This window comes from Pongo pygmaeus, chromosome 6 (genome assembly GCF_028885625.2).
Source record: "Pongo pygmaeus isolate AG05252 chromosome 6, NHGRI_mPonPyg2-v2.0_pri, whole genome shotgun sequence".
NCBI classification, from domain to species: Eukaryota; Metazoa; Chordata; class Mammalia; order Primates; family Hominidae; genus Pongo; species Pongo pygmaeus.
The window spans coordinates 150,768,174-150,791,108 of NC_072379.2; the positions used below are offsets into that span (position 1 = coordinate 150,768,174).

Here is a 22,935-nt window from a genome sequence, read left to right on the forward strand (position 1 = left end):
TCGCTCTGTGCACAGACAAATGCAACTTTGAAGTTTCACACTCACCAGTGGGCAATGTATTCCTGAGGATGGAGGCATTCATAGTCCCAAGAATCCCAAGTTAAAATAGGAGAAACACGGAGTCCCATTATTGGATAATAAGACTCTAGCATGAATTAATGATCAGAGTGAAGGCCTGGGGGGCACAGCCCCTAGGATAGCAAAGTTTTGGTTGAGGGGATGAGGCGATGGCAAGGAGGACGAGGATCAGAGCCCAAAGGTCTCTCCTGGGAAGGGTCCAAGTTCAGGACTGTAGATCCGGAATGCCAGAAGCTGGGGGTGATAGCTCTCACCTTCCAGTTCTGAGAAACCGGAGCAAGTAGAGTGAATGTCAAACTGCCAAGGGCACGATTTTGCCTCTGAGCATCCGTCCATGTACTACTCACCTCTGCTTATCTCTCCAGGGACCCAGCCTCTGTGCTGGGCTCCCTAACCTGCCTGTCCAGAGAGAAAAGGGCACACCTGGCAGAAGACACCTCTGCCAGCCCTTCAGTCTCTCATTGCCTGCTGCTCAAATAGCTCATCTTTCTTCAAGGCCGTGACGCCTTCTCTGACTCACTCATCAGCGCGCGTGAAGCAAAGAAGGAAAGAGGAAAAGTGCACCTTCTCTGTCACAGTGAATGGCGCCCTGCAAAGGACTGCAGCTGCTCTAAGAAAGGAAATCTGTTTTCAGAGCTCCTCCAGCTGCTTTTCAATGTGTCTTCAGTTTATTTTACCAACGAGCAAATAAACTGGCGTTTCCCTTGCAATGTCTTCTGCCCAGATAACAGCGATTCTGCTCTCTGCCGTGGCCAGAGCACTGGATGGCTCAGTCAAGCTCCTCAGTTGTCTTACCGATGAAAACAACTCAAGGAACTTCTCCCACATCATCTGGCCACTTGGGCTTTAAAAAATGTTTTATTGGAGCATAATATAGAAAAGTGCACACATTGAGAGAGTACAGCTTGACAAATCTGCACAAAGTTCATGCATCCATGTAACTGGCACCCAGAAAAGGAAAGGAATGTTACTATCCACGTGGCAGCCCCCTTCAATCTCCCTGACAGGCACCACCTGCCTCCTCAGATCATCATCATCATTCTTTTTCTATTTAAAAAAAATTTTTTGGCTGGGCGCGGTGGCTTATGCCTGTAATCCCAGCACTTTGGGAGGCCGAGGTGAGCGGATCACAAGGTCAGGAGTTTGAGACCAGCCTGACCAACATGGTGAAACCCTGTCTTTACTGGAAAAAAAAAAAAAAAAAAAAAAAAAAAAGCACACACACACACACAAAAATTAGCCAGCCATGGTGGCAGGTGCCTGTAATCCCAGCTACTCAGGTGGCTGAGGCAGGAGAATCACTTGAACCTGGGAGGCGGAAGTTGCAGTGAGCTGAGATCCCGCCATTGCACTCCAGCCTGGGTGCCAGACCGAGACTCTGTCTCAAAAATAAAAAAATGTGGGTACATAGTAGGTGTATATATTTATGGGGTACATGAGCTGTTTTGAAAGAGGCATGCAATGTGAAATAAGCTCGTCATGGGGAATGGGATATCCATCCTCTCAAGCATTTATCCTTTGAGTTACAAACAATCCGATTACACTTTTTAACTTATTTAAAAATATACAATTAAGTGATTATTCACTACAGTCACCCTACTGTGCTATCAAATAGTAGGTCTTATTCTTTCTAACTAATCTTCATGATTCTAGCATCATATGTTTTGCCTGGCTGTGTATTTTGTGACCCGGAGCTGCACATTTTGTATTCTTTTGCTTCAGGCTTCTCTTGCTCAGTGTTGGTTGTGAGATGCAGCCACACTGCTGCAGGTAGCTATAGACTGTTTCTCCACATTGCTGTAGGATGTTCCATTATGCAAATTCACCACCATGTGTTTACCATTTCGACTGCTGATGGGTATCTGGGGGGCGTCCACTTTGGGGCTATTACAAATGATGCTGTATGAACATTCTATACATATGTTCCCCAGAATTGCTGCTTGCTTTTAGTTGATGTATTTATTCAGCACAGAAGACATTATAGAGAGATGAGGAAAAGGGAGGGGCCCAAGTTTGAGCATTTGTGGAACATCTACAATGTGCTGGGCCTGCGTATCTACTGCAATCCACGTGACACCTACCGGGTGGGGATTTACAACTCTCTGCCTCCTGGGGTGCCACGGCTTGGAGAAAGAGAGTGAGTATTGCCAAGGGAGGCACAGGGACAGCAAGGTTGCTCAGCGGTGCACCAGGTTTTGAACCCAAGTGTAACCACCACAAAGCTTATGATTTAGTGGACAGAGCACGTCCCCAAAATGTTAGCACTTAAAAGTCCTGCCCCTGGTAGCCTCAGCAACGGGAATAAAAGGGCCATGAACGAAATGAGGTTTCTTTGGTGTGTCAGATACTATCTTCTATAGGAGACACCACTGAAATTACCAGCCAAATGCTGAACACATTTTTGATGATTAGCAGGTTAATGAGAATTTTTCAACCTTCTGATAAAACATAAATGCAATTGAGTTATACTTCCAGCTGCTCTGAACAGAGGCCTGGTGTCTGAAACATACAGGATAAAATGTTCAGGTTATCAAGCTGCTCTGGAAACCCCTCTGGTCTCAGAGTTGGCTGAGAATATCAGGCTCCCTTTTCATTCCTACTGATAAGCCCACTTCCTCTTGAGCAACACCAAGGAAACAAGGGATTATGGTGTTTTTTCTCTTTTCTCAATCGGGTTGTAAAACACACACACAGATGTACATGGATTGGAAATTAATCCAGCCAGGAAAGTTGGCTGGCGAGCACTCGGTCCCAAGCAGGATCACCCCAGTATGCCGAACACGCAGCCGGCATCTGGCTGCAAGCATCTGTCTATCACACACAGCTGGGCGAGAGGACAGCCGACTGTCTGTGACAGACACTCCTTAGGAAGACAGATAGGGGGAGGGCTACGTCTTTTCAGAGAGAAAGAGACGTGAGAGGTAAGCACAGTTTTCCCAAAGGCCCATAAAGAAAGCAATTCTATTTGTCCAAGATCAGCCCACTAAGGTCCTCCTAGAGTAGGGTGTTCGACTGGAGGGTGGTCTGCTATTCAAATTAATTTCAGTCTCCCTGCTTAACTCTCCAGGCTCTGGGGCCCCCTCCTAGAGCAAGAGCGTTGACTCCTTCTTACACTGCCCTCTGCAGGTCGGTGGCACTTCCTTGTAGAAGTCTCATGGACAGGGTCAGCTCTATAGTGGCCCTTCTTAGCCGACCTCATCTCACCCGCTGTGTTTTATTTGACATTCCTACGCATGTTTTATGATTTCACATCCCCCCGCCCCCCCATCTCTGCACCTGCAACTCCCAAGTTCACTGTTGTTGAGGGTAGAATTTCAAGCCAGGAGCCTGGGTCTCTTGAGTCTTGCTCATCAGGGTTAAGATGAAACGACAGGTATGCGAAACCACGTTGCACCCTGCAAAGCATGTTGAAAATGCTTCCCAGAGTAAAAGGTTAGGTGCCAACTACTAACACAACTTCAGTGTGACTCAGCACAGCAGATATACAGCACAGAGAAGACCCTGGGACATGCCCAAGGCCACACAGCTGGCTGGTGTCAGTCAGAGCTCCAGCCAAGCCTTGAAGTCTGGCTCTGGAGTCCAAGCTCCTGACTGCTGTCTCCTCCTGCCTCTTTGCCCTGTGGCACCAAAGGAGAAACTAATCTTTCCTCATAGGTGGTAATGACTAGTTGCAATCAGGGCTGCAGAGAGACCCACTCATAGCCCAGGACCAGGAGGTCAGGCTCCTGCCTCGTCCTGCCTTTAACAAGTCAGATTCTCCAAGACATCCAACTCCTCTCCCGGACTGTGAAACTAGGGTCCCAAAAGGGTCAGGACTGTCTCCCCACCTGGGACAGTGCCTTGCTGTAAAGATTAAGTCCCAGGAAGACACCGAGATCTCCCATCACGGGGCTTCTTGCAGAACACCAGAGTACGAGCAACCAGCACCCTGACCTGCCTCCTGCTTTGAGCAGGTGTGCACTGGAAATGCAAATGATGGTTTTTATAGAATTTCAAGCTGAAATCTTCTGACTTTCTTCCAAGGAATGCATTCAAAGGAAAGATGCAAACCCATTTTGGCTGCCTCCCAGACTAGGCGTTAGCTGTGGCAGTAACAGCAGCTTCAGCAAACGCTCAACACAGCCTGCGTCTAGAATATGTTCTGGCAATGGCTTCTGCTTCACCAACCTGAGCTGGAGGCCACAGTAGTTCTCCACGCATCTCAGCCCAATTGGAGCCACCTGGCCTGGCCAGGGACTAGATGGAGTAGGGCACTCAAATACACCCTCCAAAGGCGTCTACCATGAGGGAAGAGGGTGCCTCTGCTTCCAGAGCTCTCCAAACCTCGGGAGGGTCACACTGTTGGCTCTGGGGGAGAGGAATGGGAATTTGAGGGGGAGAGGAATGGGAATTTGAAGGCCAGAGGCTCTCTGGCTCGCACCCACCACCCGCTCTCCTCTCTGGTGGGGTGCTCCCGAAGGTGACTCAGTTCTCCAAGCCAAGTGCAGCCATCTGATGTCACCATCTCATCTCCAGAAGCAGCCCTGAGGGAGGACTGGGTCCTCACCACCCCTGCAGTGGCAAACGAAGGACACAAAAATAATTGAGTGGCTGGTCAAGAACCAAGTTAAACCGGCCAGCCAGGGAGCTGGGCCCGCGTCAGTAGGGGGCTCAGAATAGCCGCAGAGCCTGTGATGTGCCCAACTCCCCCAAGGGCCACCAGGGCCAAAGAAAGCCCAGGCGTGAGCCAGCACCGGCCCCAAGGCAGGAAAGCCCAATAGCGAACATGGTGGACACCTACCCAGAGAACCCTCGGCCCAACCCAGACGGGGCGGGGGAGGACGCACAGAGAAAACGTGCAGACTGTCCACCTGCAAAGGCCCCTGGACACGACCACTGGGTATGAACTGGCCCCCGCTGTCCACAGAGGGGGCGCTGTCCCCGTTGAAAGCTGGGGAAATGGAAGTAGGAAGAGATGAAGAGGCTTGCCCAGCATCATTTGGCTGACCTGGACCTGAACCCAGGGTTGTCAGGCTCCAAACCTCAAATTGCTTCTCACCTCAAACTCTCCATGCAGCCAGCTACTGAGAGGTATTGTGAAAGGAAAGTCTGATGAATCTTATTATCTTTTCTTTTTTGGTTAACTCCGAGAGACCGCATTAGTGAACTTGGGACTCTAATAGCTCCTGGTGTCAGGCCTCGCCCTCAGAATGATCGTCCAGTGGGGCACTGTGTGGCCCCTCAAACCCCCAAGCCAACCTGGCACCTGCCAGCCATCGAAGACAGTAGAAGCGACAAAAAATAAAAACAGTAAATGTACCCAGTATCTCCTATGCACTGTAAAGATGGTTTTCACTCTACAGCCTTCTCTGTTTAGCAAAGGAATGCATTTGTAATGAAGGATTTTCAGCCATCGAGCCAGCCAGGTAAAGGGAATTTGGAGCCAGAGGGTCCTCATGGCGCACCTGTAGGGGCCCGGCAAGTGAGGATGCACTGTCCACACGGAGGGCTTTCCTCTCATACCCCGTGTTACCCATGTAATGTAGGCAGTGACCAGAGGGGATGACAAAGGTAAAATGTCCAGCAATTCACAGGGAACTTGAGCACAGCAAAGTCACTGGGTAAGTGCAGTGGCCGGCAGCTGCCTCTCTGGAGTGCCTTGGTGATGCAGGGCCTTTTAAGTTCCATGTGAGCCAACAGCCTGGTGCTGCCACCTGACACTAAACCCCAGCACAGGTTCAGCTCGGGGCACCTATGGACAGAGCTGAAAGGAAGCCTCCAGGGCACGCCACTGCTCCCGTCGGAGCCCAGCAGACCAGCTACCCAGTCCTGTGAGAACACCAGAAGCAGAGGGGCTGGAAACCATGACACTGTGTGACACTGTGATGGGTGATGGTGACACTGTGTGATACTGTCACATTGCATGACATTGAGTGACTTGTGACACTGAATGACATGATACTGAGTGATATGACATTTTATGATGGTATGTGATATTGTGACAATGAACAATGTATGAACTGTATGACACTGAGTGACACTGTGACACTGAACGATGTATGAACTGAATGACATTGTGTGACAGTGTTGTGACACTGACATTGTGTGACATCGATGTGTGACAATGTGTGACACTGTGTGACGATGAGGGATGTATGGTACTGTATGACACTGACACTGACAATGGTGTATGACATTGAGTGATGTTGTGACACTGATATGCAGCGTGACATTGATGTATGATACTATATGACAGTGATGTTGAGTGATGTGATATTGACTGCTGTTTGTGACTGTGTGACATTGAGTGACACTTGGTGATGTTGAGTGATGACATTGAGTGATGTGACATTCTGTGACATTATGTGTCTGTGACATGAGATTGACACTGAGTGACCTGTGTGACACTGTGACATTGAGTGACTTTGATATTTGTGACATTCTGTAACATTGAGACAGTGACATGTGATACTGAATGACATGAGTGACACTGACACATGTGACTGTCAGTGACATATGTGACATTGAACGACACATGTGACATTGTGTGACACATGCATAACACAGTGACTTTGACAAGTGACACTGCGTGACACTGAGTGAAGTGTGAGACATTGTGATATTGGATGTTTCTCACACTGTGACACTGAGTGATGTGAAGTGATATGTGTAACATTGACAGTGATGTGTGATGCTGTGAGTGATGTGTGACATTGACAGTGACGAGTGATGTGAGACTGACATTGAGTGATGTGACAGTGACATGTGATATTGTGACACTGAGTGACGTGTGACACTGAGTGCCTGGGGGATTCAATGGCCACTTTGCCTTCCAGAGGGCTTTCAGGAGGAAAAGCATTTACAGTAGACCCCCATGGAGCGCTCTCGAGTCTAGAAGGGTGGCCGGAGCCCAGCAAGTAGAAACTGCACTGGTGTCTTCCGCTCAGTTGCCAGACGGAGCAGCCACCTCAGCAGAAGGGCCGGCCTTTGGGCGCCGCCTCTCCCCTGAGCTGAGGCTTGGATGCACCAGTGGAGAGATGGCAGAGGCAGGTGGAGACTCAGGAGGCACCTCTCACTTCAGGATAGAAACCAGAACTCTAAGTCCGGGACTTTCTGCCGCCCGTGCCCCACCCAGCCTGTCTCCATCTCAGCGCATGGCACCCCTGTCCCCCGGCTGCCGAGACTTTGCTCTCGCCCCCTGCCCCAAGGCAGCACACCATGTGGTCACCCACCAGTGTCCCCACCACAAAAGACTCCCCTCCCCTTTGCTCCGCTGCCACACCGAGGCCACATGAACCTTCGTGGGAAGAGAAGACCCCGTCACTCCTCTGCTCGAAGCTCTGCAGTGACCCCATCACACTTAGACGAAGACTCAAGGGGCAGCCCCTTCAGGGCCCATGCATGTGCTGTTCTACCCTCCCCGGGAGCCCTGACCTCTCCCTGCTCTTGCATCTCTCCCAGGGCGCAGCCACCCAAAGTGAGGCCTCCCTAAGCATGCCATCTAAGAGGGCGTCGCTCACACACCCCCATTCGCCACATGCTCATTCAGCTTCATTTTTCTCTATTCACTTGTCACTACCCGCCCAGATACACACATGGAGATGTCATGACATCTAACACACTCTGCTTGCCCCTACAAGCAAATAGGCTCCACGAAGCCAGGGACTTTGTTCTCTGTACCTCTGTGTCAGCAGAGTCTAGAATATTGCTTGGTACAGAGCACTCATAGTGGCAGGCAGAGAGTGCCAGCAGTGCTGGGTCCAGAGTACTAAGAGTGCTAGGCTTACAAAGTACTAACAGTGTTAGGCATACGGTACCAGCAGTACTAGGCCTAGAGTATTGCGAGTGCTAGGAATAGAGTACTCACCTGCTAGGGTTAGAGTACTAAGAGTGCTAGGCTTAGAGTACTGAGAGTGCTAGGCTTAGAGTACTGAGAGTGCTAGGCTTAGAGTACTGAGAGTGCTAGGCTTAGAGTACTAACAGTGCTAGGCCTAGAGTATCTCGGCACTAGGCTGAGAGTGCTGAGTGCTAGGCTGAGAGTACTAAGAGTGCTAGGCTTAGAGTACTGAGGGTGCTAGGCTTAGAGGATCAACGGTGCTAGGCTTAAAGTGCTAAGAGTACTAGGCTGAGAGTATGAAGAGTGCTAGTCTGAGAGTACTGAGTGCTAGGCTTAGAGTACTGAGGGTGCTAGGCTTAGAGTACTGAGGATGCTAGGCTTAGAGTACTAACAGTGCTAGGCCTAGAGTATCAACAGTACTAGGCTGAGAGTGCGGAGTGCTAGGCTGAGAGTACCAAACAGTGCTAAGCTGAGAGCACTGAGGGTGCTAGGCTTAGAGGATCAACAGTGCTGGGCTTAAAGTACTAAGAGTACTAGGCTGAGACTATGAAGAGTGCTAGGCTGAGAGTACTGAGTGCTAGGCTGAGAGTACTGAGTGCTAGGCTTAGAGTACTGAGTGCTAGGTTTAGAGTACTGAGTGTGCTAGGCTTAGAGTACTGAGGATGCTAGGCTGAGAGTACTAATAGTGCTAGGCTAGAGTACTGAGGGTGCTAAGCTTAGAGTACTAAGAGTGCTAAGCTTAGAGCACTAACAGTGCTAGGCTTAGTAGTAACAGTAATAGGCATAACAGTACCAGCGATTACTAAGCACTTTAGTGTATGCACTTCAGAAAATAGTCAAAGAGTTAATATTCAAATAGGTTAATATATTTCAACACTTTAAATCTATTGCTTCCTTTAATCTCCATCCACCAAGGACAGCAATATTATCCCCATTTTATGGATGGTGAAACTGAAGCACAGGAAAGTTAAGCAACCTGTAGATATTTATCAAATGTGTTGAAGGAACGAGGAAGAGAACAGGCTGTCCATCACAGAAGTGTTTAAACTACTTGTTAGGGTTACTCTCGGATATGCAGGTTCCTGAGAGCCGCTAGCCTGTCTCAACTCAGATGCGAGTTCTACAATTTAGAAATCTTTGGACCCCAGGACTCTTCCTAGCCACAGCCTGGTGCTAACTCTAGACATGGGGACACAGGTCCAGTGTTGGTGGCCTGCCACCGACTGGGTTTGGCACCATCACCCGGAAGCCGCCCTCCTCTGGGTTTCCCAGGCGCCCCAGGTGGCTGGGCTGTGTCTCAGGTGACGGAGGAGCTGTACAGATCCCATGTCAGGGTATGACTGCCCGGAGGCAGTGGCGGCAGAATGTCAGGTGCCACCAGGGACTCCAGGCCTTCCTCCGCAGCGTGTGCATGACGTGGTGTAACATGACTGGGCGGCTCAGTGTGGCCCCCACCCTCATGTGCCCTCCTGGCACCCGGCCTCCGCCCGACCCTCTGAGAGCTCTGGGGAGTGTGAACAATGGACGGGCTCAGGCTCACTCACCGGGGAGGGACGCTCTGCTGGCTCAGCAGGAAGGGGCCCAGCACCCAAAGCCTGGACATCCTGTGTGGCCTGGAGTGAGAATCAGATGGGGTGGCCACCGCGGGAGACTGGGTCCCTCTCCTCCACTCCCTGGCAGTGACTGTACACTCAGGACCCATGAGACTGCTAATGGTAACCACAGGGACAGCCCTGCAGCGGCCTTGCTCCGGCCCACTGTGAAAGGGAAGGTCCCCTTCCTCCACTGATGTAGCAAAACAAATCTGCTCTTGTTGGCCCTGATGAGCTGACACCTGGCCAGAGCCAAGCCCAGGGATGGGAAGTGCCTGCTGGCCTGACCTCGGACACCAGCTCCTGGGCTGCAGGTCCAGGAGGCACCCAGGCACAATCAAGCTCCTGTTGCCAAAAAAGGGAGTGCATGCAGAGTAACCAAAATGAGTGTGCCCCACGCCCACATTCAGTCACCCGGGGCCACGCTGTGCTGAGGGACGGTGTGGAACACACCACAATCCTCTCCAGCCTCCATCTCTGTCTTTCCTGGGAGAGGTTCTGAGGCCTTGTGGAGATTTACACAAAGCCTGATGCTTCAGAGGGGAAAATGCTCTGGCCATGCAAATTCATTCCGTTTTCCATCACTCATTTGGGCGCAGGATATTTTCAGCACTTTCCCAGCAGGCAAAGCAAAGACAGGATTGTCACAGAGAGCCCTGTGTGCTTGGAACGTGCCAAGAGCAGAGGGGCGTGAGCTGGTTTGGGGCATTCTCTCTGCTTCCCTACAAATGCCCAGTGGATGGCCCTTCCTCGGAGCTGAAGCAGTTCCCATTTCTCCTGTATGGCACTGTCAAATCGAGGCAGAGGGATGGGAAATGGTGAACAGAGAAGGAAGACTCAAGGGCAAAACTCCCAGAAGGACAGGGGGTCTTGGAAGAAGGAATTCTGAGCCTGACATCTTAGAAAATGGATATGCAGTTTGCAGATCTACATCCCTCACACTCTTCTGGGAATGGCAAGAATTGTGGACTTTGTTTTCTTTTGCTCTGATGTCTTTCCCCACAACAAAAGCAGACCCTTTTGTTTAATTCTGATGTTGTAGGACACACCCTGGCTTGCAAGCCAGGCTGTGAATCAGCAGTTTTTAAAAAGGATATGGTACCACAGCTCACACATGTATGTAATGCAGTATTTTCTTTTTTTACTTTTTTAGTATGGAAAAATTTAAACACATATATAAAAGTAGACAGAACAGAATAATGAACTCCATTTTTTCTAGCATGCCATTTCAACAACTATTAACTCATGAGGATGGTGTTTTTGCTTTTTTAATTTCTTTTTTTTTTTTTTTTTTGAGACAAAGTCTCTCTCTGTTGCCCAGGCTGGAGTGCAGTGGTACGAACACAGCTCACCACAACCTCAGGAGGCTCAAGTGACCCTCCTGCCTCAGCTTCCTGAGTAGCTGGGATTACAGGTGCACGCCACCACACCCAGTTACTTTTTAAATGTTTCATAGAGAAGGGGTCTATGTTGCCCAGGCTGGCCTTGAACTTCTGGCCTGAAGTGATCTTCCTACCTCGGCCTCCCAAAGTGCCAGGATTACAGGCAGGAGCCACGGCGCCTGACCCCCAGTGTTTAAACGTAGCTACCATGACGTATGCATCGAAATCACTTACAAGTCTTATGAAAAATGCAAATTTCCTGGCTCCCACCCCAGATCAAACACATCACAATTTGGCGGTTCAAGTCCAAGAATCGGCACATTCCCCCAAAGGATTCTCACAGACAGTCAAGTGTGGGGGGTCATTGGTAGGGGTTAGATAACTCGGGCTGGGGTCCCGGCCCTGCCACTTACTAGCTGGGTAGCTGAACAGGTGTCTCCATTGGAATATGGGCTTTACGGGGTTGTCATGGGGAATAAATAAGATCTCACGAGAAGAGCACCTAGCACAAACTCAGCGCTCATTAAACATCCTATCTAGTTACTCACTGGCCTAACTTACGTTTGACTTCTAAGCCGTGAGGAAAATGTGGGCCAAGGTGGGGAGGCGGCAGGGCTTCCAGGAGAGCCATCCTCCCATCCGTGCCCTGTCGTCCTCCCATCCGTGCCCTGTCATCCTCCCATCTGCGTGCTGCTGTCCTCCCATCCGTGCCCTGTCGTCCTCCCATCCGCGCGCTGCTGTCCTCCCATCCGTGCCCTGTCGTCCTCCCATCCGCGCGCTGCTGTCCTCCCATCCGTGCCCTGTCGTCCTCCCATCCGCGCGCTGCTGTCCTCCCATCCGTGCCCTGTCGTCCTCCCATCCGCGCGCTGCTGTCCTCCCATCCGTGCCCTGTCGTCCTCCCATCCGCGCGCTGCTGTCCTCCCATCCGTGCCCTGTCGTCCTCCCATCCGCGCGCTGCTGTCCTCCCATCCGTGCCCTGTCGTCCTCCCATCCGCGCGCTGCTGTCCTCCCATCCGTGCCCTGTCGTCCTCCCATCCGTGCCCTGTCGTCCTCCCATCCGTGCCCTGTCGTCCTCCCATCCGTGCGCTGCTGTCCTCCCATCCGTGCCCTGTCGTCCTCCCATCCGCGCGCTGCTGTCCTCCCATCCGTGCCCTGTCGTCCTCCCATCCGCGCACCGCCGTCCTCCCATCTGCGCCCCGCCGTGCCTAGGTGGAGAGGCGGCAGTGCTTCTGGGAGAGCCGTCCTCCCATCGTGCCCCAGCGTCCTCCCATCCACGTGCCGCCGTCCTCCCATCCACACCCTGGCACCTCTCCCTGGTGGCCGTGCCCTTCGTGTATCTGTTTAGGGCCATTGGCCAACAGAGAAAAAAACTACTCTAGGGGCCACACTAGTAAAAAGCAAGTTTCCTTTCATTATAAAGAAAAGTGAAATAAGTTATTAAACATCTACTTCTAAAATTAAGAATAAGTGGGCCCGGCGCAGTAGCTCATGCCTGTAATCCCAGCACTTTGGGAGGCTGAGGCAAGTAGATCACCTGAAGTCAGGAGGTCAAGACCAGCCTGGACAACACGGCGAAACCTCATCTCTACTAAAAATACAAAAATCAGCCAGGTGTGATGGCGCACACCTGTAATCCCAGCTACTCGGGAGGCTGAGGCAGGAGAATCGCTTGAACCCAGGAGGTGGAGGTTGCAGTGAGCCAAGGCTGTGCCACTGCACTCTAGCCTGGGTGACAGAGCGAGACTCCATCTCAAAAAAATAATAAATAAGAAAAAATAAATAATAATAAGTGATGTTAAATTCTACCCAATTAAAAGCAATTTTTTATTTTTTTTGAGATGGAATTTCGCTCTTGTTGCCCAGGCTGGAGTGCACTGGTGTGATCTTGGCTCACTGCAACCTCTGCCTCCTAGGTTCAAGTGATTCTCCTGCCTCGGCCTCCCAAGTAGCTGGGATTACAGGTGCGTACCACCATGCCCAACTAATTTTTGTATTTTTAGTAGAGACAGAGTTTCGCTATGTTGGCCAGGCTGGTCTCAAACTCCTAACCTCAGGTGAGCCACCCACCTCAGCCTCCCAAAGTGCTGGGATTACAGGCATGAGCCACTGCACCTGGCCTAAAAGCAAAAAAAAAAAAAAAAAAATTATTATTATTATTATTTTTTTGAGACAGAGTTCCCGTCTGTTGCCCAGGCTGGAGTGCAGTGGCACAGTCTCAGCTCACTGCAACCTCCACTTCCAATTCTCCTGTCTCAGCCTCCCAAGTTGCTGGGACTACGGGCACACACCACCATGCCCAACTAATTTTTTCGTATTTTTAGTAGAGACAGGGTTTCACCATATTGGTCAGGCTGGTCTTGAACTCCTGATCTCAGGTAATCCACCTGCCTCGGCCTCCCAAAGTGCTGGGATTACAAGCGTGAGCCACCATGCCTGGCCAAAAGCAAATTTTTTTAAAATTCCAATTTGAGTTGTGATCTAGAAAGGGAGAATGGACTGGAAGAAGAGAAAGCTAGGGGGAAGGCTGAAGAATTAAAGATCACGCCAGGGAGGCAGCGAACAGGAAAGCCGAGACCACAGAAAACAGGTGCTCAAGGCGAAAGTAAAAGGCAGGAGAGAGGGCGGGGTGGGGAGCCTAGGTGCGGGACTCCACTCTCCTCGCTCACAGGGCGGCGGTCCTATCTCACGGCGTCTTAGGATTCCAGGAAGGATTTTCAAGAGGCACTTCTGTATATTTATAGATGAAATGACATGTCTTGGATTTGCTTCAAAATAATCCGAGGGGCAGGGGAGGTGGGTGTGTGCAGGGATGGAGCTCGATTGCCCTTGAGTTTGTAGTCTGGGGTTGAGCAGAGGACACACAGGGCTTCAGTACGCTCTCTTCTCTTTGATATGTGCTGGAGATTTGCTTAATACAAGTTTAAGAAGTTTAAACATTTACAACTATACACAAATCAGGAAGTTCACAGGCTGATGTTGGCCCCATGGGTCAGATGTGGTGCTGAACCTGAGGTACCCTTGGCCTTTAAGAAACCCAGAGATTAGAGAAGGCCGAGTGTGAAAGTGTTGATTATGACATGTCAGACAAATGTTTGCCAAGTGAATGGATAGAGACCTCCATCAGGTGAAAATGCTTTGTATTCAAGCCCCCTTTGTGACCCTCGGCACGTTAAAGAAGCAGGGGCTGGGCAGGGGTCTGTATGTAGACTCCCAACAGAGCAAGCCCACCTTGTCCAGGGAGGGCTTGGATCCACAAGTCCTGGCCTCACCGCTCCAGGCTCAAAGGGCAACCAGCCAGCTATACACTTGTTCCCATGCTCGACAAGCACAGAACCCCGCCCAGCCTTGCACTTAACAGGTGCATGATAATCCCTTAGGAAGGAAGGTATGGGACATTGTTGCCCCATTCTGTAGATGTGGAAACTGAGGCTTAGACATAATCAACCTAAGAATGGGACTTCATATAAATTCATTCTGCAAAGAACAGGGACCAGTGAAATTAGCAGTCAGTGTTTTGAATTCCTGAAAGGAAACAGTGTCTGAAACACAGAGCCCTGCAGAAAGCACGTAGGCCTGAGCCACGCAGCTGCTCCAGCCCCCAAGCCCGTGTGGAGCAGAGATGGGTACACACCCCGCACCTTCAGCTTCCAGAGCGTTTTAGGGAAATGAGTGTTGGCAGGAAGGGGAGCAGCGGCGACTTGCCCCACAAGCATTTGAGGCAAGAAAAGAAGGAAAGAGGTGGGCCGGGTGTGGTGGCTCACGCCTGTAATCCCAGCACTTTGGGAGGCCAAGGTGGGTGGATCACTTGAGGTCAGGAGTTCGAGACCAGCCTGGCCAACATGGCAAAACCCTGTCTCTACTAAAAGTACAAAAATTAGTCGAGTTGGGTGACGCATGCCTGTAATCCCAGCTACTTGGGAGGTTGAGGCAGGAGAATTGCTTGAGCCCAGGAGGTGGAGGTTGCAGTGAGCTGAGATCGTGACATTGCACTCCAGCCTGGGCAACAGACCGAGACCCCACGTCAAAAAGAAAAAAAAAAAAGAAGGAAAGAGGTTGCCTTCATAAAGCTGTAAAGTCGCATAAAAAGAGGATGCAATCAGTCATTGACGAGAGTTACCCAAGAGACTGTAATTACATGGTTAAAGAATTTGGAAATACCTAGAACTCCACTCAAGGTGACTGAGGTCATTTGCAGGGAGGCAAGAATAATATTTGACTTGAATTTCATACGCAGGAACTTTCTGGAGAAACGCCAGCTGAAGAGAATGGCAGAAGGGTGGTGTCCCAAGGAAAGGGCAGAAAACAAGAGGCTCCAGATGCCTTTTAAGAGAAGGGCTGCCCCGGCCCCAGACTTACTGGCTGGTACAGTGACCACTCAGCAGCTCTGGTCTGGCTCCCGTGTGGCCCTGCCAACAGGATGGGGAGGGCCTGGCATGTGCGAGTAGCCATGCCCACCCACATATCTGCCCACTATGCCTGCCAACTGGGATGAAAAAACTTTGGATCTGGCTAAGTTTCTGTGAACCAGGTAATAAATCTGCTCTTGGTGTGCTGAAAATAGTGGGTTTTTTGAGCCTATAAAGTTGATGAGACATCCTGGGCCTTGGGGACCCACCAGGAAAGCATCCCTTCATGAGAAAGGAGCTGGCCTTGACCTTGCTGGGGACCTGCCTCAAATTCACTATCCCTACATGGGTGGGTGCTTGTCATTCTTTCTGCCCACACAGCATCTTTTTACACCTTCCCTATGCCTGGCCTTGGGAGTGGCGGAAAGGGGCTCTGATATGAGGGTCGTCCTGGGCCAGACTCAGCTTCTGCTCCATGGAAGCAGATGCCAGGCAGGAGGTCCTGGCTTCCAGAGCGGACACTATCTTAGTCATCTTGGGCTGGCAGAACAGAGCACATAGATGGGGTGGCTTACGTAACAGAAGCTGATTTTCTTACAGTTCTGGGGGCTGGAAAGCCCAAGGTCAGGGTACCAGCACTGTTGGTTTCTGGTGAGGACTCTCTTCCTGGCTTGCAGGCAGCCACTTTCCCGTGGTGGTGGGTGGAGGGGGATAGATCTCTTCCTCTTCTTGTAAGGCCATAGTCCTATCAGATTACAGCCCCACCCTTATGACTTTATTTACCCTTAATTACCTCCTCAAAGCCCTATCTCCAAATAAGCCGCATCGAGGGTCAGGGCTTCAACGTATGAATTCGGGGGACACGATCTGGTCCATAGCACAGCACGAGTCCTCCAGCTGCATGCAGGTCATGGTGGTTGTGCCCAGTGCCACATGGGCCTCCGTGTTCCCGCTCTGGAAGTCACGGTGGGCTCCTCTTGGAAACCCACCGAAGTCCCCAGTAAAAGTGCTGAGTAGCTCACAAAGTCCCCAGGATGCAAAACAAAACAAAACAAAACAAAACAAAACAACAACAACAAAAAAAACAGGTTTTTTGCATCCTGGGGACTTTGTGAGCTATTCAGTACTTTTAATACATTTTTGGGATCCACTACAACTAGCCAGAATGAATCTCTGGGCCCGTAGCTAAGAATACCTGACTGGAGGGACCCCTTCCACGGAGTCCAAAGATGACTGCTCAATGGGATTCTCTCGTTCTTGTCCACCAAACCAGAAGGCAGGTCTGCCCACCTCCCATGGCCCTTCTGTTCAAGAGCTGGCTTCATCTCTCTTCAGCATCGGCCTCTGAGACCTAAAGGGCTGCCTGTTTCCCTGTGTTCCTGAAGTGCCAGCCTGCATCTTGCCAAGTGGTTTCCCAGACTCAGATGATTCCTGTTCTCTATGTGTTCAGACTTTCCAACCCATCCACAAACATTCATTAAGCCCCTGATAAGTACAAGGCCCCCAACTCAGGGAAATGGAGGGGACTGAAGGAGACGCGCGCCACCCTGTTCCCCGAGCGTTGCTCCGGGAGACGAGACGTATCTTGCAACCAGCTCAGCGGTGGAAGCAGTGGAAGAGCAGACAGAAAGCCCCACGGCAGAGGGGAGAGAGGTCCTGCCCCACTCCCAGCCTCTGCAACACACTTCCCGGCCCCGGCACGCTCAGCCCTGGTCCAACGTATCATACAAATTCTTGGGCAAGTGGGGCTTTATGAAGGAGGTAGTCACAGAAACCCACCGCTCAGGCCTCCTGCTGGGGGAGCTGGGCGATAACTTCCGCTTCCCCCTTCACACAGAGACCATGCTCCCAACCCACCAGCACCCTCAGCCCCTGCCCTGGGCTGCTCCCAGCCAATGCCTAAGTGCCGGGTGCTGGGCCACCCTGAGACTCTCACTGTCCAATCTTCCCTGCCACCGTGGCCGCTAGGGGTCAGAAAGAAGATGCTCCCTGTCTTCTGCGCCCTAACCTCATCCTTCCCCGGCAGTTCCCCCAATGAGTCTGGTGTGTGTTGAGTCCCGTCCTGGCACCTGCCTCTCAAGGGACCTGCATTCCTACCTGGGTCCTGCCCACAGCACCACTGTCTTGTGACGGGCGCTGCCACTCCCACCCAGCTTCCCAGAGCCTATGTGGGCCTGGTGTCCTGATCTGCTCTCAACAAGAAACTGGAGCCTGCCCCTCCCCCTGAGTGTGCCAGGCAGCCTGTAAGTTGGGGCTCCAAGTAACACCTTCTCCAAGTAGGCCCCCGTGCCTACCGAGGTAGTTCTGTTATTTCACTGAGGCTGCCACACTCAATCTGCACCTTCCCATGGAACTCTCCCAATTGGCCGTGCATGCTCTGCCCAGGTCCAGCTCAGGGGCAGCTCTGGCCCAGTCCTGGGCTCCTCCAGGCCTGTGAGCACCCCCAGGGGATGTGCTTAGGTCAGGGTGAGGCCTGGCCACTAGCACTGGCCCAGGGGCGAGCCCTTCCAAGATGGTCTAATCAGAATCAGAGAAGGGCCCTCATTCCACAGTGGGGGGAAATGCCCTTTCTTCTTTCTCTCCCTCCAGATCATAAACCTACAAACTCCTCTAGTGACTGCAGACAGCCGTTTGTGACCATGAGGAAAGGTAGTGGAAGCCCAGATAGACACAGAGAGAAAGAACACGGACTTGCTGGTCTGGGACAAGTATTGTTGTTCAAGCCAGTTCGCGTTTGAGTTTCTGTTACTTCCAGCCCCAAAAGCACCCTAGATAGGAGAGTCTACCTAATACAGCAAGACCATAGCCCTTTCCAGAAAGGGTGGAGGCTGCTAGCTAAGAGGTTGGTCTATAGGCAATTAAATCTCTGTGGGTGTAACACAGACTGCGTTCTTACTGCTATTTGTGGAAAACAATTTTCTTAAAATAGATAGAACAGACCTTGACACCCTGAAGTCAAGCACTGACAGCCTCTGTTTTGAAAACAAAGCACCGTCAAGCTCTAGAAAATGCATGCAGGGCTCCAGAGCCCGTCCAGATGAGCAGAAACGGCAGAGGGGGACAGAGGGGGATGAAGGAGGACAGAGAGAATGGAGGGGATGGAGGGGGATGAAGGAGGCAGAGGGATGGAAAGGGATGGAGGAGGACAGGGGATTGAGGGGAGAGATGGCAATGGAGGGTTTGGAAGGGATAGAGGTGACAGAAGGGGATGGAGAATGGAAGGGGATGGAGGGGGTCAGAGGGGATGGATAGGGACAGAGGTTAGTGGTGGGAGGAATGGGGGTGGATAGAGACGGATGGAACGGGGTAGTAAGGGCAGAAGGAATAGAAGGAGATGGAGCAGGCAGAGAGGATAGAGGGAATAGAGGAGAATGAAGAACAGAGCGGGGTGAAAGAGGACAGACCAGGGTGGAGGGGAATGAAGGGGGCAGAGGAGATGGAGGGGACAGAGAGGGCGGAGGGGGACAGAAGGATAGAGGATGTCAGAGGGCTGGATGGGGCAGTCTGGCCGCCTACCCAGGCATGGGAGCCAGAACCCTGCAGCCGCCCAGCACTCAGGCTTTTCTGGGGTGCCATCCCTGCAGCCACCCATCCTGCATCCTGAAGCGGGGGTCCTGTCCCCTCTCTGCATCTCGAAAATGCCCCTTCCTGCTTCCTCTGCCATCTCCTCGGTCACTCTGGAGCTGCCTTCTGTCTACAGCTGGAGCTCTAATGCCAACAGGAAAGGGCTGAAGACAGGGCCAGGGCCAGCACAGCGCTATGGGGCCCAGCTCGGGTGCCCGAGGGCCTGGCTCCCCAGAGCACGTCCTCCCTCCAAGGCCTCTCATGCAGAACTGAGGATGACCAGCCACCTCCCACAGGAGGCGTGCCACCCCTCTGCCCCATGGTCACCTAATGTCCCCCTCCAGGCCTGCCCCTGTGACAGTGGGGGACATATGCTAGGACCCTCTGGGGCAGTCAAGGACATTCTACTCTGTTGGCCAGGGAGCAGCAGGGCAGGCCCCTCTAAAATCTGAGTAGAGATTTAGTTTGTCTGGAGAAGAGAGATGTTTTGGCCTCGGATATTCACAGTGTCAGGCCAATGTCCCATCAAGCAAGTACCAGCCAATTATGTTTGCTTTCATAGACGTTATCTGGCCTTACCATTCCTCTCCCACCCATGTCCCCTAGTTCCCATGGTGACTCTGTACAAACACTACACATACTCCTTGTCCCAGATTCTTTTCCCTTATCTGCCTATCCCAACCCTGCTACTCCCTCGAGGCCCAGTTCAAGGCCACCTCCTCCATGCAGCCCACCCTGACTACTCCTTCCTACACAATCACCTTGCAGAATTTCTCAAGCGTGGCTGTGGCATTCTGTCTTGTGGGTGAGCTGGCTATTGTTTCCTGCATGTGAATATGATGGATGTTGTAGAATCCTCCTGGCATAGCTCCTACAGGAGGCCTAGTGCCCCACAGCACAATGAGCCTATAACCTGTATTTCTCATTAGTTGGCTCTCTCATTTACCCCCAGAGACATTCTTTACAATGCAGGTGTAGACTCAGATGTGACCAAGACTTTGCTGTCTTATAAAAGGGGTTCAGCCCATTGCAGTCTGGTTTTCCTAGCACCCTTCCTCCTGACGAGCTATGTTCAGGGGAGCGTTAGTTCGTTACTTGCTTGACATGGCACTGCCTGCCAACCTCACCTTAGGAAAAGGGTAAATAAGTTTACAAACATTAGGATGGGTGAAAGCAGCCATCTTTCAGCCAAGGATGTCTTGCCATTGGCATCCTTTCCTCTCCTACTCTTGGCATCAAAACTTTCAGCGAAAGGACTACCATCACTTACCCCAGCTCCCTCCCCAGGGGTCTCCTCGTGGAGCTTATGTCTCACTGAAGAAAGAAGGGCTCGGCTTTGATAAAGGAATGCTAGACTTTAGCAGGCAAGTGGCGGGGGTAGAATCCTGTCTATTCTCCAGAAATGCCACAAGACTCCCGTGGGGACACGGGGACATGCAGCCCCGTGCTCTGCGAGGTTCGTGTGCAAGGCAAGCCGAGAGTGTGCACCGCCGCCTCCCTACCATCAGCCAACAGCTCAACACCGATTCCCAGTCCCGGCTGTCATGGGCACTTCTTATTATGGATGTGCTACTAACACACAGCAAAACTGATTAGATAGGCACAGGCCCGGCAGGTCCCGATTAAATGACATTCCTCCCTGCCCCAGAGGCCTTTTAATCCTCCAGCTGCTCCCTGCTTCTGAGCACCCCAGCCCCACAACCACATCCTTGGCTCCTCTTTTCTTAGGTCTCTGCCTCTCAAAAAGTGGAAAATGGAAGGCTGCAGACGGGAAAGTCATCCTCTGCAGCCTGCCCACTCCTCCCCTCCACCGCGGGAGTACTGGAGAAATTCTATGCTAGTCACTGTCTCTTTCTGTGTCCACAGCCCCGGCTCTGATGGGTGGACCACGATGACCTCGTGCGTCTCCTGGGCTGAATGTCAGTTTAGAATCGGTGTTCTGTCACCTCCAATACCCTTTCCCTAATGCCCAGTTGCCCTGGTAAAAGCCATAAGTCCCGCTGGGGAAGAACGGGAGAGAGGTGAATAGTATACATTTTTGGTAGTGCAGTGGAGTCCTCCTTCAAGGGGACCCAGCCTCCCTTCCACTCAAAGGGTTCTGGGTCTGGAAACTGGCTCAAGCCTAAGAATTGATTGAAGGACCGTGATGCATTCGAGCTAGACTTTTGTTCACTTAGCCTTCTCTTCTACTTATACAGATTGAGTTAGAATGTAGCAGGCTTCCCATCCATTTCACTTCTAAGAACACGGTGGTGAACTGGCCCACGCCCTACGTCACATGGCCCACCCTGAGGAGCTGAGTCTGATGGTCCTGATGGCTGCTTGGCCTCTGCTTTCACCGATGGGCCGCACCTGCCTTGCCTTTGGTGATCGTTTCCACTCGGCCCCTGCCATGCTGGGACCCAGATACTTCCACTTCATTTAGGATCCCCAGTCAGTGGCAGCAGGTCCCCCTGTGATTTCCAACCTACAAGGAGCTCTTCAAGGGCGCTGGGCTACCTCACCACAGTCTTGGTGAAAGGTGTGTGAGTGGCAGGTGAGTTGGTCTCAAATGGCAAATCCTCTCCAGTCTCCCTAAGCCATGATGCCTCCCTCTGCAGCAGACCCAGGCGGTTCTGGTGTTTCAACTCCATTCAGCATGTGCCACCTTTGGGTCCATGTTTCAGCCAACTCACCTGTGGAGCCTGAAGCAGCTCCATCTTGGGAGCAAATCCTCCACCTCGGCTTCTGATCAACCCCGGTTCCAGCTGCTCTACTGTTCCTGTGTAAGAGCAAGTACTTGCCATAAGTCCTGCCCTTAGGGCAAATCAACCTCTATAAACTCCATGGTAAATCCTGCCCTTAGGCATATTCCTACACCTTCCCTCTGGAGCGCCATACCCTTGCCCTACGTATAGAAGCCCTGGGTCTGGGGGGTGCTGGTGGGGACCCACCTGTCTTGTGGTTGCCCAAGACTACACTTCTGCCTGTAAGTTCCCCAATAAAATCACCCTATAACAACACACTGGATCTGTCTGTCTTGTTCTTTGGTTTCTGGGCTCTTTCTGCATTTGGGGGTCACTTTGCATACAGGGCCCTTTCACAGACAGCCAGACAGACTACAGGGCCCTTCCAGCCCCCAGCCCCTTCGTCATCCTCTCAGCAAGCCCAGGGATGGGCGTCTCCACAGAGAGTCTGTCGGCCCTGCTGTCCCTCAGAGGTTGCACCTGCTCCCGTCCTCACCTCCTGAGGAAAGGGGTGACTGGTGACTTCCCAAGGCAGGGAGGTTCCCACAGGCCATGCTGCTCAGAACTCTAGGATGGGAACTCCTGCGCGGGCCCTTGGAGGGTAGAGCTGGTGCTGGCTCACTTCTGTCTCCAGGTCCCGTCGTTGCCCTCCCAGGCACTTCCCGGGCTTTGGGCACCCTTGCTTCCCTCTTTTCAAAGGACCCTGTGCTCTGGGCCCCTGCGCAGGCCGTGCCGGGATTCCAGAGCTTGCACACTCCCTAGCCAGAGCAGCCGCTTGCCTACACCACAAGTGCGGCTCTCTGCGCCGCGCTCCCTCCTGCTCGGGCTCCAAGTGCCGACTTGCAGAGGCCTCGGGAGTGACAGTGGAACAGAGGGTGGCACCGGCACCAGAAAGCATCCCGAGCCTAGACTTCTACCATCAGAAACTCCGATAGTGGGGACCCGGGGCATGGCGGGGCTGCTCAGTGCGTCCCACTCCTCCTCGGTGCCCAAGGGGGCTGCCACTGTGGCCGTGAGTCCAGGAGAGGCCTCCCAACCCTGGCCTGTGGATGCATTGACCCCCTTCACCGCACCTGACATGAGTACTCCTGCCCCTTCATGGGCTGACAGGAGCGAGGTCCGCACTGCCTCAAAGAGCCTGCGATCTCCTTGGAGAGAGGAGATCTCCCTACCGTGGGTGATGATACAAAGAGTAGGCGGGAAGCAACCCACGTGTCCATCGACAGATGAACAAAATGTGCTCCACACACACAGCAGAATATTATTCAGCCTTAAAAAAGAGGGAGATCCTGCCACCCGCCACACACACACACGAAGGACATCTGTGCGGACATGATGCTTGAGGGAAACAGGCCAGTCACAAACAAATACTGTCTGATTCCGCTGACGAGAGGTCCCTGGAGTCATCAAATTCATGGAGACAGAAGTAGA

The 22,935-nt window shown here is 52.1% G+C and overlaps 1 protein-coding gene across 10 annotated transcripts in view; it reads right to left on the reverse strand.

Moving 5' to 3' along the window:
• The window catches only part of PRKAG2 (protein kinase AMP-activated non-catalytic subunit gamma 2), a 329,233-nt gene that overhangs the window by 148,372 nt on the left and 157,926 nt on the right, over nt 1-22,935 (reverse strand). Inside the window, exon 1 of one of the 10 annotated variants that reach the window (XM_063667998.1) lies at nt 21,454-21,548. The exons of the other annotated variants lie outside the window; for them this stretch is intronic. The gene's annotated coding sequence lies outside the window, so the exon portion shown is untranslated. Of the gene's footprint in view, nt 1-21,453; nt 21,549-22,935 lie in introns of those variants that run through there. 10 annotated transcript variants of the gene reach the window in all.